The 22,881-nt window shown below is 32.1% G+C and overlaps 1 long non-coding RNA gene and 1 pseudogene across 1 annotated transcript; one reads left to right on the top strand and one right to left on the bottom strand.

Annotated features, from left to right (window-relative positions):
- Positions 1–6: 6 nt before the first annotated feature.
- Positions 7–10,543, bottom strand: LOC142357406 (uncharacterized). The gene is made up of 3 exons (XR_012761599.1): positions 10,529–10,543; positions 3,601–4,127; positions 7–163 (listed from the first exon to the last, which is right to left on the bottom strand). It is a non-coding gene; the product is annotated as an uncharacterized LOC142357406 (long non-coding RNA).
- Positions 10,544–12,010: 1,467 nt separating this feature from the next.
- On the top strand, positions 12,011–13,171 carry LOC142357407 (POU domain protein CF1A-like; annotated as a pseudogene).
- Positions 13,172–22,881: the final 9,710 nt, after the last annotated feature.

Genomic DNA, 22,881 nt, shown 5'->3' with positions numbered 1-22,881 from the left:
AGCTGCCATTCCAAACACATGAATTGGGAAGCACCAGGACATCACACACAACTTCCAGTCATTCAGACACCCCCCAATTGAGCACAAACCTACTTTCCAGTTGCCCATTGTTGTTTATTGGTTTGATATCTAAGTTGACAGGTTTCTGTTAGTGTCGCCGAAGCTGTAAATATGAACCCTTAAGATTATCGGGGCTACGAAAGAAAAGGAAAATCGCTATTTTGTGGCAATCTGAGAAAAACGACCCGGGGATTTTGCAACATTGGGCAACATTACACTATTTTTGTATCACATTTATATCTTTAAATATGAAGTATATTTGTGGTGATTGAATATGCATACTAAAGGTTAATGCTCGTTTAGTAAAAATTTCAAAAGATCTCTCTACTTCAGAAAAACCAAGATTTGATTTCGCTGAACGACGGTAATAAACTGAAAGGGGCAACATAACTACCGCCGCAAACGATTATATAAATGATAACATTGAATAATAGTATTACATTTAGCATAAATAAATTCTACTCATAATTTCAAAATAATACAAAAAGCAAAAATTTATTAACACACCTGTTAAGATTTTCACGGATGAGTTGTCGAAACCCAAAGTCTTCCAGACGACTTTCGACAGATCAGAAAGCAATAAATTTTCAAAAAGGTGTGATTGAATTATACTTAACGGTACTATACTAAAAATAAGTTGACAATTTAACTCACTTTTAGCTATCAAATGGTAATTAGAATATTTCAAAGTGATTAACTAGAATGTTAAAATTGGTTATTACAAGTAAAATTTGATAAGTTTGTTCGAATAACAGTTTCAAACAATTCAAACATTTCCTTTCAACTATGGCTGGCTCTGATAACCTTACTAGCACTAAGTTTAACTTTTGGTTGCATTTGGCACATTTGGTTACATGATTAGGTTTACCATTTACACCCACATAACTTATAAACTGTTTCATTCTAACAAGCGACTTGAATGATAATTAGGTTGCTGAGTTATAACTAAACTTGAGTTGTTGAACTTATTGATGTAAATCACGTAAAAATAGACCGCCAAGTCAAATCAAAATGGTGATAAGCAATTGGTGGCTGATTTTTCGTTTGCACTTTTTTTTTACTGAATCCGAACTCTATAGAAAATTGTTATAAACATTTTGGCAATTGTTTTGATTCAGTCGTTTTGAATTTTGTAAATAAAGTGTAAGAGAATCTGGGGTTATTTTTCTACTCGGCCTCATTTTATGCAGATAAATTTGTTCATAGTTTGACCGCTCTTAAATTGCTGGAACTAGGAATCAGATGCGAATTCCTAGGAATTATAGGAAGAAATTGATATTGAAATAGGTAACATTTAGTTCCAGGTTGCTTTCAAAATTGAAATTAAAAATTCTTGGATTTTTCGAATTTGCATTGGAAATCCAAAAGTATTGAAACTACAAAAGCGAATTGAACCCTCTAAAAGTAGCAAAAAGTCAATGTGATTATTGCAGTCAAATTAATCCCGAAGATATTTTTTTAGTTGAAGCGCATGTTTCGTAAGCCAGTGATGAAGTTTTTAAATTGTTAATAATACCATACAAAAGACGAGAAGCAGCAGAAAATTGCATTTCACAAAATGATAGAAGTAGTTGGCTTTTAAATGCGAAGTTTTTAAATTATCATTATGAAATAAAAGGGCTAATAAATAATGCAGTCGTGATTAGGCTATTGACATCTGACTTGCTAGGCTACCAAAAGAGTTTTGGCCAATTGAATACAAACAAGATAACATGCTAAAAATGATCTTCACTTTTGGGTTTTGAGAAAACTTGAAACTTTAAAATTCAGTACCCCAATATAATTAGCACAATATTAAGAGACTGCGTTTGCATTCAACCTGAAAAACGTTTGAATAATTCAGCTGTTTATTTTTTAACCACTGCACAGACTTGAATGCGTTGTTGATTTTTACTTATTTCTTTTCGTATTTTCGACAAAAAAGATAAGCTAAACAAATATTGAAATTTTTTATACTGAATTGGAGCTGTTTTTTTTTAAAAAAAAAAGCAACAAATCCTATATCCGGGAGGAAACTGTGAGGCCTTCAAATTACAAGATTGTATTGACTATTGCAAAAATTCATGACTGACAACCAAAAATTACTTTTAAGCATTTAATTTAATATTTTGTTGAAAATAGTTCAGCAGTGAAATAAAGTCTACTCTTAATTTCAGTTTATAATAACGGCATAGGAGTGAATTGAAGTATATAGAAAGTTTTGCAGCCCATTTCAGTTTCTAATGAGTTTCTAATGTAAGGTCATGTCGCTATATAATTCCTCTGTAAGTGATCATTTCAAAATTGGTTCCAGAGAAAAAATATGAGAAAAAGAAAAAATTTTAACTGAAAAACTGGTTCTTGCTCATCAAAAAAGTTGATAAAGGGGTGAGCAACACCTGTTTGATTCTCAAATTTTTTTACCAATTTATTTTCCTTTATTTTTTAAAGAAAAATTGTACTTATCGTTAATTTTTTGTGGTAAAAACGTAGAGAGATAATTTTCAGTTACTTTCAATTGTTGGTAAAATTCCATTGTTTGTTAAAAAAAATGTTCTTTTCGAAAATTTTTTGTTGTAAAACAGTAGAGAGAAAAATTTCAGTTACTTTCTCAGTTGTTGAAAAATTCTGTTAGAAATAATATCCAATCAAAGTAATAAAATTGTGGTGTGATTTTTGTAGATTGTGTTCTAGAGTCACATTGTAGAAACTTCAAGAACGCGTTGATTCTCATTTGAACTTTGTCGACATAATCTTCTGTTAGCTTGTTTTTTTTGGGTTAATATTTTTATGAAACAGGTATCTCCCTTCACCGAATTGTTTCGTAAAGGACAAACAATTTTTTCATTCCCTAGCTTTTATAGAATTTTCTGTAGTTTTGATAATATGGGAAATGATAGTCAGTTGTTTTTTTTTTGGATCAAGACTCAAGATCGTTTCTTCTTCTCTAAATGGGCGATTATGCCTTTCATTTCTATCGAATCAGATAGAGTGATATATTTACAAGCTTATGGCACTAATTGTGACAAGACAATATACCCAATGTCAAAATACGCAACGTGCCAATATACCCAAAGCCATAATGCCCAATTTATTCTCTTCTTTACTCCTTTAATAATCCGATTACAAATTAGCGTTCGTATTACAAACTTGTTTTCTAATAGGCAAGCCGATAATTTAATCACTTGTTTGGTTGTGATAGTTTTATGTCAAAAGCCATGGGAGTTTGAGGGACGGTCATCTGCCGCGAGGCTTGAGCAATGATGCAGTAGCTAAATTTTATGCTAAATAATTGTTCTGGTAATTTCAATGTTAGGATAAAGTATTGAGCATACTTTAGGTATTTGGTAACATTGGGTATATTGGTACTGGGAAGATTGTCAAAATTACATTTAAAAAACGGAATCTATAATAATTTTGTAGATCAATCGCGAGAATACCAATTTAATCAACTTTCATCGATGTGGAAAATCATCATAACAAATTTCTATTGATGAATTTCGTGGTCCTGAAATAAATTTAAACTTGGTTTTAAAAAAAATATATGAAAAATTTACTCACCAAATTAGGCTGTGACGATCTCTCGAAAAATTGCGCAAGTATATTGCAGAATTCGAAAACAGGTCAAGTTAAAATGGTAATATGTCTTAGTCAGTCCAAAGAGAAATTTATACAATTTGAGCGAGCAAGAATGAAAGAGAGAGGACAGCTATAAAAGAAAGGCTACGAAAGAGTACAGAAAGATAGAAATAAGAGGAATTTATCTAGAAAGAGAATTTGACGACGAATGGTGGTAAGTTAACAAATAAAGCGATTGAGGGTTTCTCTAACAAAACAACATGAAACACTAGAGCCAATTGGGGCAAATTGAACCCGAATAGATAGAACTTGTAAGACTGCTAGTGAGCTTCGAAGTTATTAACCCACTGGTAATGACAGAAAGCTAAGAAGTTAAACTGTTTACACAGCTCCAAGTATTACCTCTTTAGAATTACATTGCTGTGTCGAAATAGTTCCAAATAGCCGAAATTTACCCGTTCAGAAAATGCCAACGTTTTGACAAATTCGTGAATCTTTTTTGGGGGCCTCTATTTTTCAGGACTCGTTGAAACTGCGGCAGTTAATATTGAAAGTTTTATTTAGCTTTGCGTAAGTTTGAGGTCGTGTTGTAAAATGACACTTAATTTTTCCCAGATTGATCCAGCGCCCAGCTTTGATCAGAAGGATATGGGTGGCGCACGGGGGGAGGGAGGGTTGGGGTATCCGATCTAGACCAAAATCATCTCTGATCAGACCCGATTGGACTGTCCAGACCGCCGGTAGTGCCCTGATCAGACCTGGATACAAAGTCTGGATGCGGCCCTAACGAGATTTTCCAGACTGTACACTTTCTGCCAGACTCTTTTGCTCTGTTGCGTTTTAAGCCCTGTGCGCTGGCGAAGTCGGTCTGAACAGAGCCGGTTTGGGTCACAAACCTCAACTTGGGTTCTTAAAATTTTGAGGTCTCAAGAAAGAGAGGGTAGCTTGATCATTACTTATTATTATTTTGAAATTTACAATATTAAAAGTGAGTAAAGGGCACAAAATAGATCCAAGAATTGTTCGGCTTACTTATCTTCGGCTAAGTAAAAATGTCCCGGAACTGAAAATGAGATAGGCGAACAGTGATATACGGTCAGTACACTTTTGCCATTTTAAATCAATACCAACAGTTACTTCAAATTACCTCTGACAACTTTCTTAACTCGCTCAAAAGTCAACAATGTTGCCCAAGTTAGCCCCAAGACAACACAAACTTATCGCAATAAGTTAAATTTTGCAAATTTGCCATGCGTCGCAAGGGTACATGTTCGGGGCTTACTTATCAGCGTCAAAGGTTCAAATATTAAACTACCATAATGCAAAAACCTACTCAAACTTGGGTAGTTTCGACGGGCTGAAACTACCATTTCTAAAGCTGGTAATAGCGTACATGAACATGTACGCAAATGAGGGTTTTAAAGACCCGAATCAGCGTTTTAAGCCTATTTCAAATCTTTAGCGATAAGAGAGAAATGTACTAAAACGTGTACTGCTAGAAGTGACCCCAAACACGTGTTCGAGAAACTGTAAACTGAGCAAAAGTCGCACAAATTCTATCAGAACTGAAAAGTTTCCCGAAAACTGTTCAACTTAAAGAACGTGAAATAATTTACAAAGTGCTCTGAACCGGAAAAATGAGTTTCAAAAACGTGAAATTTCTCCGAGGAGAACGTGAAATCTCACGTGATTTTATTTTCCCAGGCAATTAACCCACAAGATACATGGAAAAATAGGCGTCGATCTTCTTGGGAAATAAATTCCATGGTCAAAATAATGTTAGAAACTCAATTTTGAGTTGAACTCTTTGGCTAAAAGGCTAGTCATATCAAGATTATGAAACTAATAATTCAATTTATAGTCTTAGAGAAAAGCCTGATAACAAAATAAAATTTTATGAAGTTTTATGGCTAGCAGAATATCATATAAGTCAAAGAAAGGCTTTGAGTTTCTCGACCTCTAAAAAGACAGAATTTCTACAATTCAGTACATGTATTAGACAGGAAATTGCAACTTAGGGACGCAAAAAAATTGACCATTTCTCATCTGCCGCGGATTTTGGGCTCAAGTTGCCCAATTTTGGAGGAAAAAGATCTGATCGCTGTTCCGATGATCTCTTCGGAGAACCCGTCGCGGCCTCCAAGTGTAAATAAATACTGAGAAATTTCACGTCGAACTCCAAAATCAGTACTGAATCATAGACTGATTCATGGCGTGTCAAACTTGGGGCAACAGAATTTCCAGAGCAAAATTAAGGTTTAGTGCGGGATAGAAAAGATTTTTCTAATATTGTCTTTTTCGAAGTACTATTGATATTTGAAGTCTTTGAGATCATTTAACAAATTTAAATACTTTTGTTTACTTTTATCTCGTTTTTTTACTATATTAGAATTTTTTACCGCATTATGTAAACCTTCAGATCAAGTTAAAAATTTTTAGCCTGGAAGCCATATCCAGCCTATTAGTTGTCTCATCGTGGTTCTCGACGATCTAAAAGATTTGGATTGCCTTGGGGCGCTGTCTTTTTGTAATATCTATATATGTTTAGGCTATTTGATGTCAATTAGAAGTCAAGTTGAAGTAGTAACTTTAGTCACGCTGGACTTTAGTCATGCTTCAGAACCATGTTGATCAAGTGATATGGCATTTCTGATATCGTAACGTGTCTCAACTTTAATCTAAAAGTTTAAGCTAAATGTCTGAAATAAGTTTAAGTTTATTTAACACGATTTCACAATATGTAAAATTTTGAGGCATGTTGTGCTGCGTTAAAAAAATTTAAGCTATTCAAACCCCCATCGACTGGGAGAAGGCTCGCTGAGACCTCACGTACAAGCGGCCTAAACCAGTATCTCTCGGACAAGAGTACCAAACACAAGTTGAGATTACAGGCGGAAATCACCTCTGATCAGACTGTGTCCTGAGCACACATATGCATTCAACTCTCGATGTTGTAGCGGTAGAAATACTGGATGTACTCTTCCATCCAATCAGAGACTGAGAAGACACTACTCTCTTTTATATAGAGAGAACTTAACTAACTGTAGTCAGTCTTTTAGTTAGATACACCATGTGTATACCATTGACTCCGGTGCTATGCTTCTTAACCACTGTAATAATAGAAGTTTACTCTCATTGTTTTACAGAGTCGGTTAGTCTTAGAGATATAGGTACGTCTACTTCGCGCGCAGAAATAAGTAGCCCTAGATTTTTTTTACCTTAAGGCTGTAAAAGTAGCCCACCTTGGGTCTGCCTTAATGTTACGTGTGGTATGAACCTCAAGAACCTATTTGAGTCTGATTAGATACGCTCTCGGAGGCACATGAGACTGATCAGAAACGGTTTCAAGCATAGGATATTCTGCTCAGATACAACGCACGTAGTATTGGTCAGGGCAAAACAAAACAAAATGGTTAAACATTTTTTGTGTATTGTTTGATTAACAGATGTTAGCTCTAACACAAGGCCAAAAGTACATAATAGGTCTGAGCAGAGACATCATTGGAGTCCACTGGCTCTCATCAGATCCAGCTGCTGGCAAGAGCCAGTCTCCCTGTTGGTATAAACAATAATTGAGAACAACGTGTTTATGAAATTCTGCCCAATTTAGCATCCTACAAAAAATTTTGCACCAACTGCTTACAAAACTTTTTTCATTCTTTCAATATTTGAAAAAAAAGCAAAGTTTGGCTCTTTTTTTCTGGACACTTGAGCGATTATTCTGCCAAAAACTGATAGTTGTATGACTTTATGAAGTGAATATGTTAATCAATTAATGCCAAAAATCATTCACATTCAACCTTGTTGTGCTCAGACTATATGCAACAGAAGTGGGTCTGATCAGAGTCCATTTTGAGCGCAAGATAGTCTGTCGGAACTGGGCTGGTGAAGGACGGGGAAAAGAAGAATTCTCAGTGGAAACGAATATCAACGTTTGTTCATTTTTTACCCGCTCGCTGTTGCCATAGCAATAAATTACGTCATATTTATCGTCAAAAAATATTGTTACAGTTATAGTTACAGTTATTGTCATGGGGACGTGACAAAATGTCCAAAAGGGGACTAAGGCATCAACAAAAGAAATACTCATGACTATCAGCCAGAGGCAACTACTTTGTTTCTAATTTTCAGCAAAACTACTAGAAAACAAATTGACGTGAGCAAAAGGTAACTTTTCACTATGTTTGTTTTATAATTGTTTTATAAGAATTCTTGAGCAGTAAATTGCTGCTGCAACCAGAGAATTGCGAAAACTATTTTTTTATCCATAGACTTTTTGTCACTGTTTTTTTGTTTCTAAAGAAAAATTTTCGCGAATTCAATTGTGAGCTTTTTTTCATTTTTCAAATTGCAAGTACATTGAGCGAACCCCAACTTGATTGTTCGTGAAAACAATTTCGCAAGAATTGGTCTGGGATATATAATTTTGCTTTCGAAGTGTTTTCCTATAACTTACTATGTATCAACAGTCCAGGAGGTTGAAAATCGCATCGAACAACACATTGGTAAAAGAGATGATTTCTTTTCATTTCGCCGACATGAGAAGGGTAGAAAAAATACAAGATATCAGACAGAAACTGGATCCCAAATATCCGAGGACAGAAGATTAACAAGAGCCAATTAAAAACACAAACATGGAAGCAGTAGTACATGAAATTCATTAACAGCCATGAAAAATTTTTTTTCTCTCATTGGGGACTGATAATCAAAAACAAATTTTTAGGAGTCATTCAAAAAAAATTACTGGAAATTACTCAACGAATTTAGGGAAATGTATTGGCAGGCTACAGTGAAAGAAAATTTAGGCAAAAATCGAAAAAGTGTTGCAAATTGAAGGACCGCAATTTCATCAAAATCAGTAGAAGCTGACTAACCGAGGAAAAATTTGTAGATTCTACATCATTTAGTGAAGCAGAGTAAGAACTATAACGCAAACTGCAAAAAAAGGCATTGATGTGAAACTGATGTAGATTCCCAATAAACGAAAGCTCGGGAAAATTAGCCATCGATGGGTCTTCTGGAAAGAGAACTTCCCTACAGAAAGAAAGCAAACACGCAAACCTGTTCGCAAATCACCATCTCATTTCAACAATGGCCCTGAACGAATTGAACACACTCATTTTTCAGGCTGGTTAAATTGGTTGGCCGTTGATCAATTGTTGAAGACCATAACAATGCTCGAAAAAAACATTTGACTTCAATTTGGACAATCAATCATTTTGTTGCCGAAAACTAATATTGAAAAATTTTGACAGTATCTGTTAGAGTGGTCTCATTGGTCAAGCAGGTTTATCACAGAAGGTTTATAGACGCATTACTCTCAATTAACGCATGACGATTAAGAAATCTTTAGCCTTGTCAGGACTCTACTAACACGTAAATTTTCTTCGTAATATAAATGACTATTTGAGAGAACTTAAATGCACCTCCCGGGGAAATTGTTGAGCGAAAAATTAAAAACCAAAATACTTCACTAAAAACGCACAAGACAAAGTCTAAGCATAAAGTAAATTAAAAGAAGCCAAACGATTCAAAAGCTTGTCTGTTGTTACCAATTTTAATTACAATAACGCAAAAGTGCTCAAAGGGTAAAAAATTATTGCTGACTCTGAATGATATTCAACATTTTATAAGGGAATTGAAACATTACAACGGTTTTTCAAATTGAATTGTTTACTTTTGGTAATGACCAAAAAAGGTGGCTTTAAGAAATTGTTATTAAAAGCTGCAATCGTGGATGAACAATTTTCGGCCAGTGTAAAACAAACAACAATCCTGTTTTTTGAATCTTCTTCAAACATTTCCAATATCCTGCCAAAGTTATATAACTAAAATTAATAGAGAGAAGAGTGCAACATATTAAAGAACGCGCATCACGCATCAGCCCGGCAAACCCAAAACTATGTATCAACAGTCCAGGAGGTTGAAAATCTTATACATCAACACATTGTAAAAGAGGTGATTTTTTTCATTTAGCCGACATGAAAACTGTAGTAAAAATTCAAGATATCAGACAGATATTGGTTTCCAAGCATCTGAAGACAGAGGATTAGCAAGAGCCAATTAAAAACACAAACATGGAATCAGTAGTACTCGTAATTCATTAACAGCCATAAAAACAAAAAAATTTTTCTCTCAGTTGGGACTGATAATCAAAAACAAATTTTTACGAGTCATTCGAAAGAAAAACTTATTGGAAATTATTCATAGAAGTTGACGAAATGTTTTAGAAGGCTTCAGCGAAGGAAATGTTAGAGCAAAAATCGAAGAACTGTGGCAACTTGAAGGACCGCAATTTCAATGAAATCACTGGAGGCTGACTAGCCGAATGAAAATTTGTAAATTCTACATCATTTAGTGAAGCAGAGTAAGAACCATAACGCAAACTGTAAAAAAGCATTATTGTGAGACTGATGTACATTCCCAAAAAATGAAAGCTCGTGAAATTGAGCTATCGATGGGTCTTCTAAAAAGAGAACTTCCCAACAGAAAGAAAGCAAACACGCAAACGATCACCATCAAATTTCAACAATAGCTCTGAACGAACTGAACAAACTCATTTTTCAAGCTAATTAAATTGTTTAGCCGTTGATCAATTGTTGAAATCCATGGCAATGCTCGAAAAAATCATTTGACTTCAAATTGGACAATCAATCACTTTGTAGCCGAAAACTAATATTGAAAAACTTTGCTAGTATCTGTTAGAGTGGTCTCATTGGTCAAACAAATTTATCACAAAAAGTTTATAGACGCATTACTCTCTATTATCGCATTACGATTAATAAATTTTTAGCTCTATAGGGACTCTGCTAACAACTAAATTTTCTTCGTCATATAAATAACTATTTGAGAGAACTTTAATGCACCTACCGGGGACATTGTTGAGCAAAAAATGAAAAAACCAAAATACTTCATTAAAGAGGCACAATACAAAGACTAAGCATAGTAAATTAAATGAAGCCAAACTATTCAAAAGCTTGTCTATTGTTACCAATATTATTCCCAATGTCGTAAAAGTGCTCAAAGGGTAAAAAACTATTGCTGATTCTGAATGATGTTCAACATAATCTAAGGGAATTGAAACACTGCAACGGTTTTTTTTTATTCTTGGTAATGACAAATAATGTGGCTTGAAGAAATTGTTATTAAAAGCTGCAATCGTAGATAAACATTTCTCATTATAAAAGGAAGAGGGCAAAGAATTACACCAACAGAACAATAATAAACAAAAAAAAATACTTGAAAACTAAAATGCAATAGCAAACGCTACAGAAACAAATTTTGCTCTGTCACTAGTGGAATAGCAAGCGTTGCATTTGGTCTACCGTTTCGGTCAGTAAAAAACAAGCAACTATCCAATTTACTGAGTCTTCATCAAACAGTTCCAATATCCTGCCAGAGTTATATAACTAAAATGGATAAAGAGAAGAATGCAACACTTTGAAGAACAAGCAGCGGCCCGTAACTATGTAACAACAGGTCCAGGAGGTTGAAAATCGTATCCAACAACGCATTGTTAACAGAAGTGTTTTTTACTTTCGTCAACAGAAAAAGTGTAGAAAAATTTGAAGCTATCAGACAGAAAATAGTTCCCAATATATCCGAGGACAGAACTTCAGCAAGAGGGAATCAAAAACACAAACATTGAAGCAGTAAAACTTGAAAATCATTATCAGCCATAGAACCAAATTTTTTTTCTCTCTCATTTGGGACTGATAATCAAGGACAAAATTATAGAAGCCATCCGACAGAAAAATAGAGTGGATATTATTCAATGAATATAGGGAAAAGATGAACGTTCCCAATGAGCGAAAGCTCGTGAAATTGAGCTTCTGATTGGTCTTATAAAACCAGAATTTTCGTACAGAAAAAACTAAACACGCAAACTTATTCGATCACCATCTCACTTCACAAATGTCACCATCTCACTTTACCATCTCACTTCCATCTCACTTCACAAATGTTTCTTTCTTACTGCATTCTTTTTACTGGCAACAATTTTAAAGAGTAAAAAGAAGTCAAAAACTTTTAAAACATAAATGCTTAAAAAAATAGAAAAAATCCGTTTTTATTTAGTATTTTCAGACTGTTTCCTAACCAATATGGTTCAGTTTTTCTCTATAGATTTTATCATCAAGTGGTTGATTACCCTTTTCTGAACAAAACATTTGACTTTTTTCCAAAACACTGGATCAAACTTTAAGTTAAACCCGGAAATACTTTTCACTAGACTCTAAACAGAAGTAGAAGCAACTAAATTTTACCTTCCTGAAATCCTTGAGAGATGGCTTGCAACGCAGAGATTTATAGAAGCCTTCTTGTTTTTGAAGAAACTGCAGCTGCAACTTCTGAATTTAAACAAAATCTTGGATTCTTGATCAATTTTTTTTTCATGGGGTATCTCACAATTCTGACTTTTAGGTTTTCAGGTCCCGAGTTGTTTAAAAGATATATGTTTTCGGGTAGATAACATTATATGTATTTAGAGATAGTTGCAGCATAAATTTCTAGCGCAAACTTATTGTATTAAGCTCTTTCTTAAAAAAAAGGAACCATGTTCAATTGATGAGAAAAATCTAATGGAAATTTTCATGACTCAGGTAAGCTTATAATATAAGCAACACTGTACGAAATCCAATTCTGGGATTTAATTGTGTTTTTAATTGCAAATCATTTCCTTATGAGAACAACCCACAATGTCGAATCCAAAGGGGAACTTTCTTCTCAAACGGAGCAGGAACTTCCACAATCTACGGAGCACAACCCGCCATTGGTATGGGACACAGACTTGCAAGCTCAAATACTTGGTCACATTTGGTTGCTTCTGGTATGCACCCTTTCAACGGATACATGACACCTTCAAGATTTGATTCACCACCACCAAATGTAGCTGCACCTCCGTACCCGTTATCAACCACAGCAATTATCCATAGCTACTAGGCAGCGGCCGGTGCTCTTCACGGTAACCAATCCCTGCTCTACGGGGGAACCCTAGACAAGATGGCTTTGCTGGACTGCATGGGACGCGAGTGTAAAGAAATACCCTCAAATGACGACTTGGAATAATTTGCGAAGCAGTAAGCAGAGAGGAAGCAGACTTGAATTCACTCAAGCAGAAGTTGGCTTGGCTCTCGGAACATTGTATAGAAATGTTTTCAGTCAAACCATATTAGCAGATTCGAGGCTTTGCAGCTTAGTTTCAAGAATATGTGCGAACTGAAACCACTGTTGACCAAATGGCTAGACAAAGCTGAAAATAATAACGGCTACCCGAAGGGTTTGGGCAGGAAAGCATTGCAGGAACGATCTCAAAAACATAAGAAGCAGACAACGATCGAGGTGTCAATAAATAATGATCTCAAACACAATTTTAAGATTCAACCAAAACCTTATGCACATGAAATCTCAGCTCCTGCCAATAGCTTGCAACTTGAGAAGGAAGTTGTGCATGTGCGGTTTTGCAATTGACGACAAAAAGAGAAGCGAACGACTGGCGGGCGCTTATATGGATGACCCGACTGGGCAGAAACTTCGAGAAATGAAATTAAAATAAGAAACTAATAATATCTATCAATTTATCAACGTTCTGACATTTTTTTTTAAAATTAAAAGTCCAACCTTAAGTGAAATCTAAAGCAATTTGCAGCTGGTTATTTAATAATACTATAAGTAGTATTTGGGTTTGTCGTTATCAATATTGTGATAACTTTGACACTCCTGGCAACTGACTTCATTTATAATACAGAAAAAGAATATTATTAAGTAAATGTCGGATTTGAATTGCATCTTTTCTCTAGAAACAAATTCTAGTTCCCCATCTTATCTTCCTTTAGAGTCTTTTGACCCATTGTTTGCGTAAAGCCAAAAACAAATCTGAGCTGTACCTTTTAATTTGTTTAATAATTGAGACTTCGGTTCACATGGAAGCGTAACAGTTGTGGAAATTTTGATTTTGTGATAAAAAATTGAGTCCACAAAAATTTGTTTCTTTCTAACTGCATTCTTTTACAGACTAAAATGAAGTCAAAAACTTGCAAAACGCAAAGGTTTAAAAAACGTAGAGAAAATCCGTTTTTATCTGGTATTTTAAGATTGTTTCCTAACCAATGGGGTTTAATTCTTCACTATAATTTTTATCATCAAGTGGTTGATTACCTTTTTCTGAACCACCTATTCGAAACTTTTCCGAAACACTGGATCAAAATTTAAGTTAAACCTGAAATTACCTTTCACTAGACATTAGACAGAAGTAAAAGCATATATATTTTACCTTCCTGAAATTCTTGAGAGGCGCGCTGCTACAAAAAGACTTATAGGATCCTTCTTGTTTGTTGAAGAAATTGCAGCTGCAACTTCTAAAATTGAGCAAAATCTTGGATTCTTGATCATTTTTTTATGAGGCGTCTAACAATTCTGACTGTTATGTTTTCAGGTCTTGAATTGTTTAAAAGATATATGTTTTATTGTAATTAATATAAATATTTTTTAAGAGATAACTGTATTCAATTGATGAGAAAATCTAATGAAAAACTTTGTAGCTCAGGTAAGCTTAATAAAAGCACACTGTATTGAATCCTAATATTCTAACTCTATCCAGTATTACATTCAGTGCTCAGTTTACCCTTTTCATAGCTTATCGCACGTTTGTTCTGCGCTGACTTATTCGAAATGCTGAAACTACGCTTTCAACACTATGCAAGATCAACTGATCAAATTCATCGTCCGATCAGACCCCAGGATCAGCTGCGTGACCCAAGCCAGCTCTGATCAGACCGACTACATTCGCGCAAGGGTGTATAACCTTCAACAAAGTCGGACAGAACTACATACGATCTGGAAAATCTGACCAGGGCCCCCTTCAGAGTTTGCACGGTCAGATCAGTGCACTTCTGGGAAGTCTGATCAGAACACTGCTCCGAATCTAGATGGTCCGAGAATACCGTTGTGTGGAGTATCGATGATTACGTGGTATGATCTGGATGGTCCAATTAGAGCCCTTTCCAGAGTCTGGAAGGTCTGATCGGACACCCTTCCAGAGTCTGGAATGTCTGCTCAGAACCAATATGTCCCACCGAGAAGACTTACAGCCCCCCCCCCACAAAAATAGAGATAATTGACCTCTGATGGGACTATTTTTTGAAGAGCACTTCGTAGTTTTACTCAAATTTATTTTTGTTTGGAACTAACATTTTTTGGATCATTTCCGTTTGTGCCCCCTAGCTTAGTGGGTCCATATTATTTGCACCCCCAAAACGCAAGCGCCATATTTTTACATAATGATTCAGCATGTAATGACACGTGGTCTGTAACGGGGGAAACATAACATACTAGGGGGAGGGGAGAGGTTGACTCCTTGTTCAGTAGCTTACTTCAGCTTATGAACGGCAACAGTAACGTTGAGTGGGCCCGGTAGGAAAGAGTTGGGGAAGCGAACAGAGACCATTTTCATCCTATATTAATTCAAACCTGCCCTTCACGCATTAAAGGTCTATTTAGTTATCAGTTTCGATCAGTTTTACAAATAGAGCCTTGTAGAGTTATAAGCGAGCTGTTCAGACTATCATTGTTTCCATATGTTTTCTAAATGATTTCTAAATTGGCTCCATAGGTTTTCCGAAACACGCTAAGTATTCTAAATGTCGATGACAAATTTCGGAAACCAAATCAAGGCTTGGATCAAAAGATGTTAAAAGTAATGTGTATATGACTACCTCCCGAACACGGAGAAAAAAAGTAGTAAAGTGTATTGAATGTTTTCGAATTTTTGCCATTTTTCATGTTTTTTTATAAAATATTTAACTTTTACCAACTTTTATAATTAAAGTGAACTAACTGCTATTTCCTATTAATATGCATATAACTACTTCCAGAACATTATAAAAAAATAAACATTACATAAATCAATCAAAAAATTACAATTGAATTTAAATGAACAGTCACAATCTCTAATATCTTTACCATCGAATGAGTCTATTGCTATTCTATATTGTTTTTATTCTAAATGATGTTTTTACTATCAATTGTATCAATAATTACATATTTACTCTTAAATACATACATAATATATATATATATATATATATATATATATATATACATATAAATATATATATATATTTATATATATATATTTATATATATATATATATATATATATATATATACGTATATACATATATATATATATATATATATATATATATATATATACGTATATATATATATATATATATATATATATATATTATAAATATATATATATATATATATATATATATATATATATATAAATATATATATATATATATATATATAAGTATATATAAATATATATATATATATATATATATATATATATATATATTTAAATATATACATACATACATATATATATATATATATATATATAAATATATATATATTTATATATATATATATATATATATGTATATATATATATATATATATATATATGTTTATATACATATATATGTATATTATATATATATATATATATAAATATATATATATATATATACATATACATATATATATATATATATATATATATATATATATATATATATATATATATATATCTACTATAATCTTCTACTGTTATTCCATTTTTTAATTGTAGCTTTAGTTATTCACTTTAACTTTTTCTCTTGTTTACCTTAATTGTTTTATAACAATATGCTTTAGCTTTAAGAAAACAGACTTATACAATAATATAATTAGCTGTTTCACCTTTCAACTTACCCTGTTCACTTTTAATTAATTTAACTTTCATTTTATTCATCTCTTCATTAATACTACCACCAAAACGAACATTTTTATTTTTAAATATACGATCTGTATCTCTATAGTGATAACTACAAACTACGTATTTCTCAAAGTATTCATAAATTGCTTTATACATAAACAACTTAGCTTTTTCTATTATTGCAAACCCAATATAGTTAAACTTATCTAACTTAGCATTACTTTTCATTTTATGTACAGCAACCATGTCATCATGAAACTCAACAGCATATTAAAAATTAATCTTTTCGACTCAAATAATATATCTATCCATATCGTTAACTAAATCCACATCTGTTCTATTATTAACATTCTCTATCGTCTTTCTGTAGAATGCATTATTCATCAACTTAAAGAATACTTTACCAAACCTATCACCTCTGGCTTGAGCTTCTTTTCTCTTCTCCATATTAAACTCTGTATAGGGTATTAACCAATCTTTCTTCTCATTTTGAGATTTATTTTTAAACGTTACATCTTCCAATTCCAAACCATGATCTAAGTACCAATCTAACATCTGACCATCAATAACATAATCTTTAAAACCCATAAGTGGTAACATTGAATTTTATTAGGTTTACAATTTTTTTCAAGCTTTGCCAACCAGTAAACTCTCTAGTATCTGTTTTATTCCTCACAAGAAAGAATGACGACTTTTTTGATTTTGTTTTAACTCTTCATTGTACTTAATATCAATAGTATAAATCTAATATTTAATGTTAATAGATAATTTATTATTTATACTATCTCAAACACTAATCTCACCAGTAGGTAAAGCCTGCACCATATCAGGTGCATATAGGAAATTAAAATTTATTTACATTAAATATTTCTCTTTACTAGTATAGTTAGCATCTATTTGTTTATTACTACAATTAACTTGACAATAACCCAATACTGAAGCTCTATTAGCAAGCTGCATTGTATCATAAATTTTCACTGTTTCGTCTTTGAAATTTATAAACTATAAAAAGGGTATTTCAACACACATAACCCAATTAAACGTGGAATAGAATATGTATAACAAGGACCTATTTCATAATAATCGAAACACATGTCCTTAAACTTTTCAAATACATATACTGATACCAAAACATCTGTTTTATGATATCTTACCATAAAAACTTTTATTGTTTGCCTTTTTTTATTTCCAACAATTTATTGCTTGATTATATTCTTCATCATCAATCCATTAATTTTTCATTCTTATTGATCTACTTTTCTGTTTTTCACACTATCACGATTAAGAATCTTTTCAGTATATTACTTTATGCTATAATTTCCGATACTTAGTCTAAGTGTCCTCTCATGATTAATCGTTCCATAATGTCTTTTGCTTTTGAGATTCTTCATTTATTTTTCTTCTGTACAATATTCACTCCATCTCTTTTCTGCATTCTTTGTCTACTATTTTCATCTTCAGCTATAGACTCTAATATTGCTACATCATCATCTTTACCTTTATTATTTGCGCATGAATTTCCGCTTTCTGTTTCAAATTAGAAAAAAATTTTCTTTAGGATGTAATTCTGTTTTATTGAATTTACCTACAATATCCATTCCCAGTTAGGAACTATACCTTTTGCTCTCTTTATCTTAAATTCATTCAGTTTCACACACTCTTGATTACTTAATGTTTACTTTGTTTTGTTATGATTAAATGATTGTCATAATTAGATGAATTGTAATCGTATAAGGGAACAAATTTGTTTTTAGCTTGATAATTACACTCATTATGAATGGAACGTCTAAAAACACCATGTGTTTGATCTTGACCACTTACACAGTCTTCTTCTTACAATTTTTATAATAATCACAGTCAGTAATCATTGGAGTAACAATCTCTTCTTTAGGCGGTATGTTTATTTTGAATATCTTTCCAAAGAATTTATTATGATAATGAACTCTAAATAAAATCCAATCGACAGAATCAGCACCAACATGATATTCTATTTTACTTTCCAAAAATCTTTGGATACTCAGGGTTGATATATAATGCACAAGAAACAAAAATATGTTTACCATCTTTTACTGTACATTAAAATTTTTTTGTTTATATATTGAAACTAATCAAACTTTTGATAATTATCTTTATGAATTGATGTTCTTACTATATATTTCTCTGACGAACTTTCTTTGCATAAAATTAACTTCCTGTTTGATTCATCCTGAGTTCTAAAAAAACACACAACATCTTGGACGTGGATAATTTTTATTTAATTAGTTTTTAACAACCATGATTATCTAAGCATAGGTAATAATGGCTACCCCAGTATATTAAATAACATTTTTCAGGATCGTTAAGATTGATCAATGCTGGGTTAGCAGTTTCATTTTTATTTAAATTGAACACATTGAATGACACTTCTTCTTTATTTAATTCTCGTATCTTTTTCAACTGTTTTGAATCATAAGGAGGTGGGACATCAGGCAATTTAGCTCATTAGTATACTCTTGATTATTATAATTACTAGTTTTATGGCCTTAATATTAGCTATTTGTAATTAAGTAATTAAATTCTGCAATAAACAAAAACCATCATCATTCTGGATATTGAGTAAATATCTAGATTTAAACGGAAGATCTGTATAGCATCCTCCGGTAGGATAAAATCTATGTACATACATTGTTCTAAGTATAAAGTTTTGTAAAATCCATCCAGATTGATTCATCTTTTTTTCGTGCATTCTGGTTTCCAATTCATTATTTAAATAATCTAGATTATATGGAGAACTATACTGCCTGGTTTTTAATCTGATTGCAAACTCATGTTCTTCTGTGTTCTGATCAGTTGGTGTTGTATACTTTACTACATCAATGGTGTTATTTCACTTTGAGGATGAATAATATGCAATGTTAATGTTTTTGCAAATATAGTATCATTGTAATCACTACTAGCAAGCGTTTTTTTAAACTTTATATAGTGTATTAAACCTTATTATTTTAATGTCAAATTCTTTTTCTCATTTACAATTTCCTATCACTTTCTTTTTTTGTGTTGAATAGATTTATAATGTTTATATTTTTTATTAGTATTTAGTATTACAAATTTTACAATACCTATCAAAATCTTTAGATTTATCTACAACTTTAGATTTTTTAAATTTAAGACTCAACTTTGGATTCATCTTTGGATTGATCTTGGGGTTCATCTTTAGGTTTAGTTTCATCCTTAGATTCATCTTTAAAAGCCATCTTAAGATTCGTCTTTAGAATTATCGTTACTAAAACCAACAACGTCATCTGGATTTTTTTTGTTTTAAAATAATATTCAGCGATATTTGAACCTGGAGATGATTTACATGAAAGGCATTCAAATCTTTCTCCGTCATTTGCGTTAAGAAAATCTCCAAAGAATATTCAAGTATTAACTTTTGCACTTAAAAGTTTCATTGCCGCTAAATGTTCGCTCATCTCACCCTTGCACTATAAAGATATATTACAATTATTACAATAAAAGAATCCCCTCAAATCAGTAAACGGTTTAATTTTTCATTCTTATTGATCTACTTTTCTGTTTTTCACACTATCACGATTAAGAATCTTTTCAGTATATTACTTTATGCTATAATTTCCGATACTTAGTCTAAGTGTCCTCTCATGATTAATCGTTCCATAATGTCTTTTGCTTTTGAGATTCTTCATTTATTTTTCTTCTGTACAATATTCACTCCATCTCTTTTCTGCATTCTTTGTCTACTAATTTCATCTTCAGCTATAGACTCTAATATTGCTACATCATCATCTTTACCTTTATTATTTGCGCATGAATTTCCGCTTTCTGTTTCAAATTAGAAAAAAAAATTTTTCTTTAGGATGTAAATCTGTTTTATTAAATTTTCCTACAATATCCATTCCCTGTTAGGAACTATACTTTTTGCTCTCTTTATCTTAAATTCATTCAGTTTCTCACACTCTTGATTACTTAATGTTTACTTTGTTTTTTTATGAGTAAATGGTTGTCATAATTAGATGAATGATAATCGTGTAAGGGAACAAATTTGTTTTTAGCTTGATAATTGCACTCATTATGGATGAAATGTCTAAAAACACCATTTGTTTGATCGTGACCACTTACACAGTCTTCTTCTTACAATTTTTATTATAATCACAGTCAGTAGTCATTGGAGTAACAATCTCCTCTTTAGGCGGTATGTTTATTTTGAATATCTTTCCAAAGAGTGTATTATGATAATGAACTCTAAATAAAAACCAATCGACAGAATCAGCACCAAAAAGATATTCTAAATTACTTTCCAAAAAATTCGGATATTCAGTTTTGTTATATAATGCACAAATAGCAAAAACATGTTTACCATCTTTTACTGTACATTAAAATTCATTTTGTTTATATATTGAAACTAATCAAATTTTAGATAATCATGTTTATGAATTGTTCTTCTTACTATATGTTTCTCTGACGAACTTCTCTTTACATAAAATTAACTTCTTGTTTGATTCATCCTGAGTTCTAAAAAAACACACAACATCTTAGACATGGATAATTTTTATTTAATTAGTTCTTAACAACCATGATTATCTAAGCATAGGTAATAATGGCTACCCCAGTATATTAAATAACATTTTTCAGGATCGTTATGATTGATCAATGCTGGGTTAGCAGTTTCATTTTTATTTAAATCGAACACATTGAATGACACTTCTTCTTTATTTAATGCTCGTAACCTTTTCGACTGTTTTGAATCATAAGGAGTTGGGACATCAGGCAGTTTAGCTCATTAGTATACTCTTGATTATTATAGTTACTAGTTTTATGGCGCTCAATATTAGCTATTTGTAATTAAGCAATAAACAAAAAGCATCATCATTCTGTATATTGAGTAAATAATCCAGATGTGTATAATCTAGATTTAAACGGAAAATCTGTATAGCATCCTGCAGTAGGATAAAATCTATGTACATACATTGTTCCCAGTATAAAGTTTTGTAAAATCCATCCAGATTGATTCATCTTTTTTTCGTGCATTCTGGTTTCCAATTCATTATTTAAATAATCTAGATTATATGGAGAACTATACTGCCTGGTTTTTAATCTGATTGCAAACTCATGTTCTTCTGTGTTCTGATCAGTTGGTGTTGTATACTTTACTACATCAATGGTGTTATTTCACTTTGAGGATGAATAATATGCAATGTTAATGTTTTTGCAAATATAGTATCATTGTAATCACTACTAGCAAGCGTTTTTTTAAACTTTATATAGTGTTTTAAACCTTATTTTTTAATGTCAATTTCTTTTTCTCATTTACAATTTCCTATCACTTTCTTTTTCTTTGTGTTGAATAGATTTACAACGTTTATATTTTTTAAAAATATTTATTCTTACAAATTTTACAAAACTATCAAAATCTTTAGATTTATCAACAACATTAGTTTATCCTTAGGTTTAGTTTCATTCTTAGATTCATCTTTAAAAACATCTTAAGATTCGTCTTTAGAATTATTGTTATTAAAACCAACAACGTCATCTAGATTTTTTTTGTTTTTGTAAAATAATATTCAGCGATATTTGAACTTAGAGATGATTTACATGTAAGGCATTCAAATTTTTCTCCGTCATTTGCGTTAAGAAGATCTCCAAAGAATATTTAAGTATTAACTTTTGCACTTAAAAGTTTCATTGCCGCTAAATGTTCGCTCATCTCACCATTGCCATATAAAGATATAATACAAATATTACAATAAAAGAATCCCCTCAATCAGTAAACGGTTTTTATTTTTTTCATTCTTATTGATCTACTTTTCCATTTTTCAGACAATCACGATTAAGAATCTTTTCAGTATATTCCTTAATGCTATAATTTCCGATACTTAGTCTAAGTCTCCCCTCATGATTAATTGTTTCATAATGTCTTTTGAGATTCTTCAGTTATTTTTCTTCTGTACAATATTCACACCAACTCTTTTCTGGATTCTTTGTCTACTTTTTTCATCTTAAGTTTTAGCCTCTAATATTGCTACATCATCATCATTACCTTTAACATTTGCGCATGATACTTTTACATACTTTTTACTTTTAGTTTCTAGATTTGATTCTACAACACCACCTCCAATTTGTTTTTCAACTGAAATAATTTTAAACGTTTTCAACTCCATCAGGGAACCTGCTTGGGGAAAGGCAAGCCTTGTTACACCAAACCGTGGAGCAATAAAGACAAAATATTTGAAGTAATAGTTGACAATATTGCCAAATTGAAAAAGAATACCAGTTGCAGTGATTGTAGATATAAAGCCTGGTGTTGGAGTTGTGATGATTGTCAAAAAAACCATTCAAATAACTCATAGGTTATGAAACTATAACCTTTAGAGATAGACATAATCTATTGAGTGTGCATTATAATAACCATAATCAATTTCTAACATGTAGAATGTGTAAACTAATAAGCATATCTCCATATTTCCCACTTAAAATTTTAAAAAAATTACATGTACATTATG

The sequence above is a fragment of the Convolutriloba macropyga genome, unplaced genomic scaffold, assembly GCF_964194025.1.
Source record: "Convolutriloba macropyga unplaced genomic scaffold, txConMacr16.3 SCAFFOLD_1458, whole genome shotgun sequence".
In the NCBI taxonomy this organism is placed as follows: domain Eukaryota; kingdom Metazoa; phylum Xenacoelomorpha; order Acoela; family Convolutidae; genus Convolutriloba; species Convolutriloba macropyga.
Note: the sequence above shows the minus strand (reverse complement) of the source record. Positions and strands in the feature narration are given on the sequence as shown.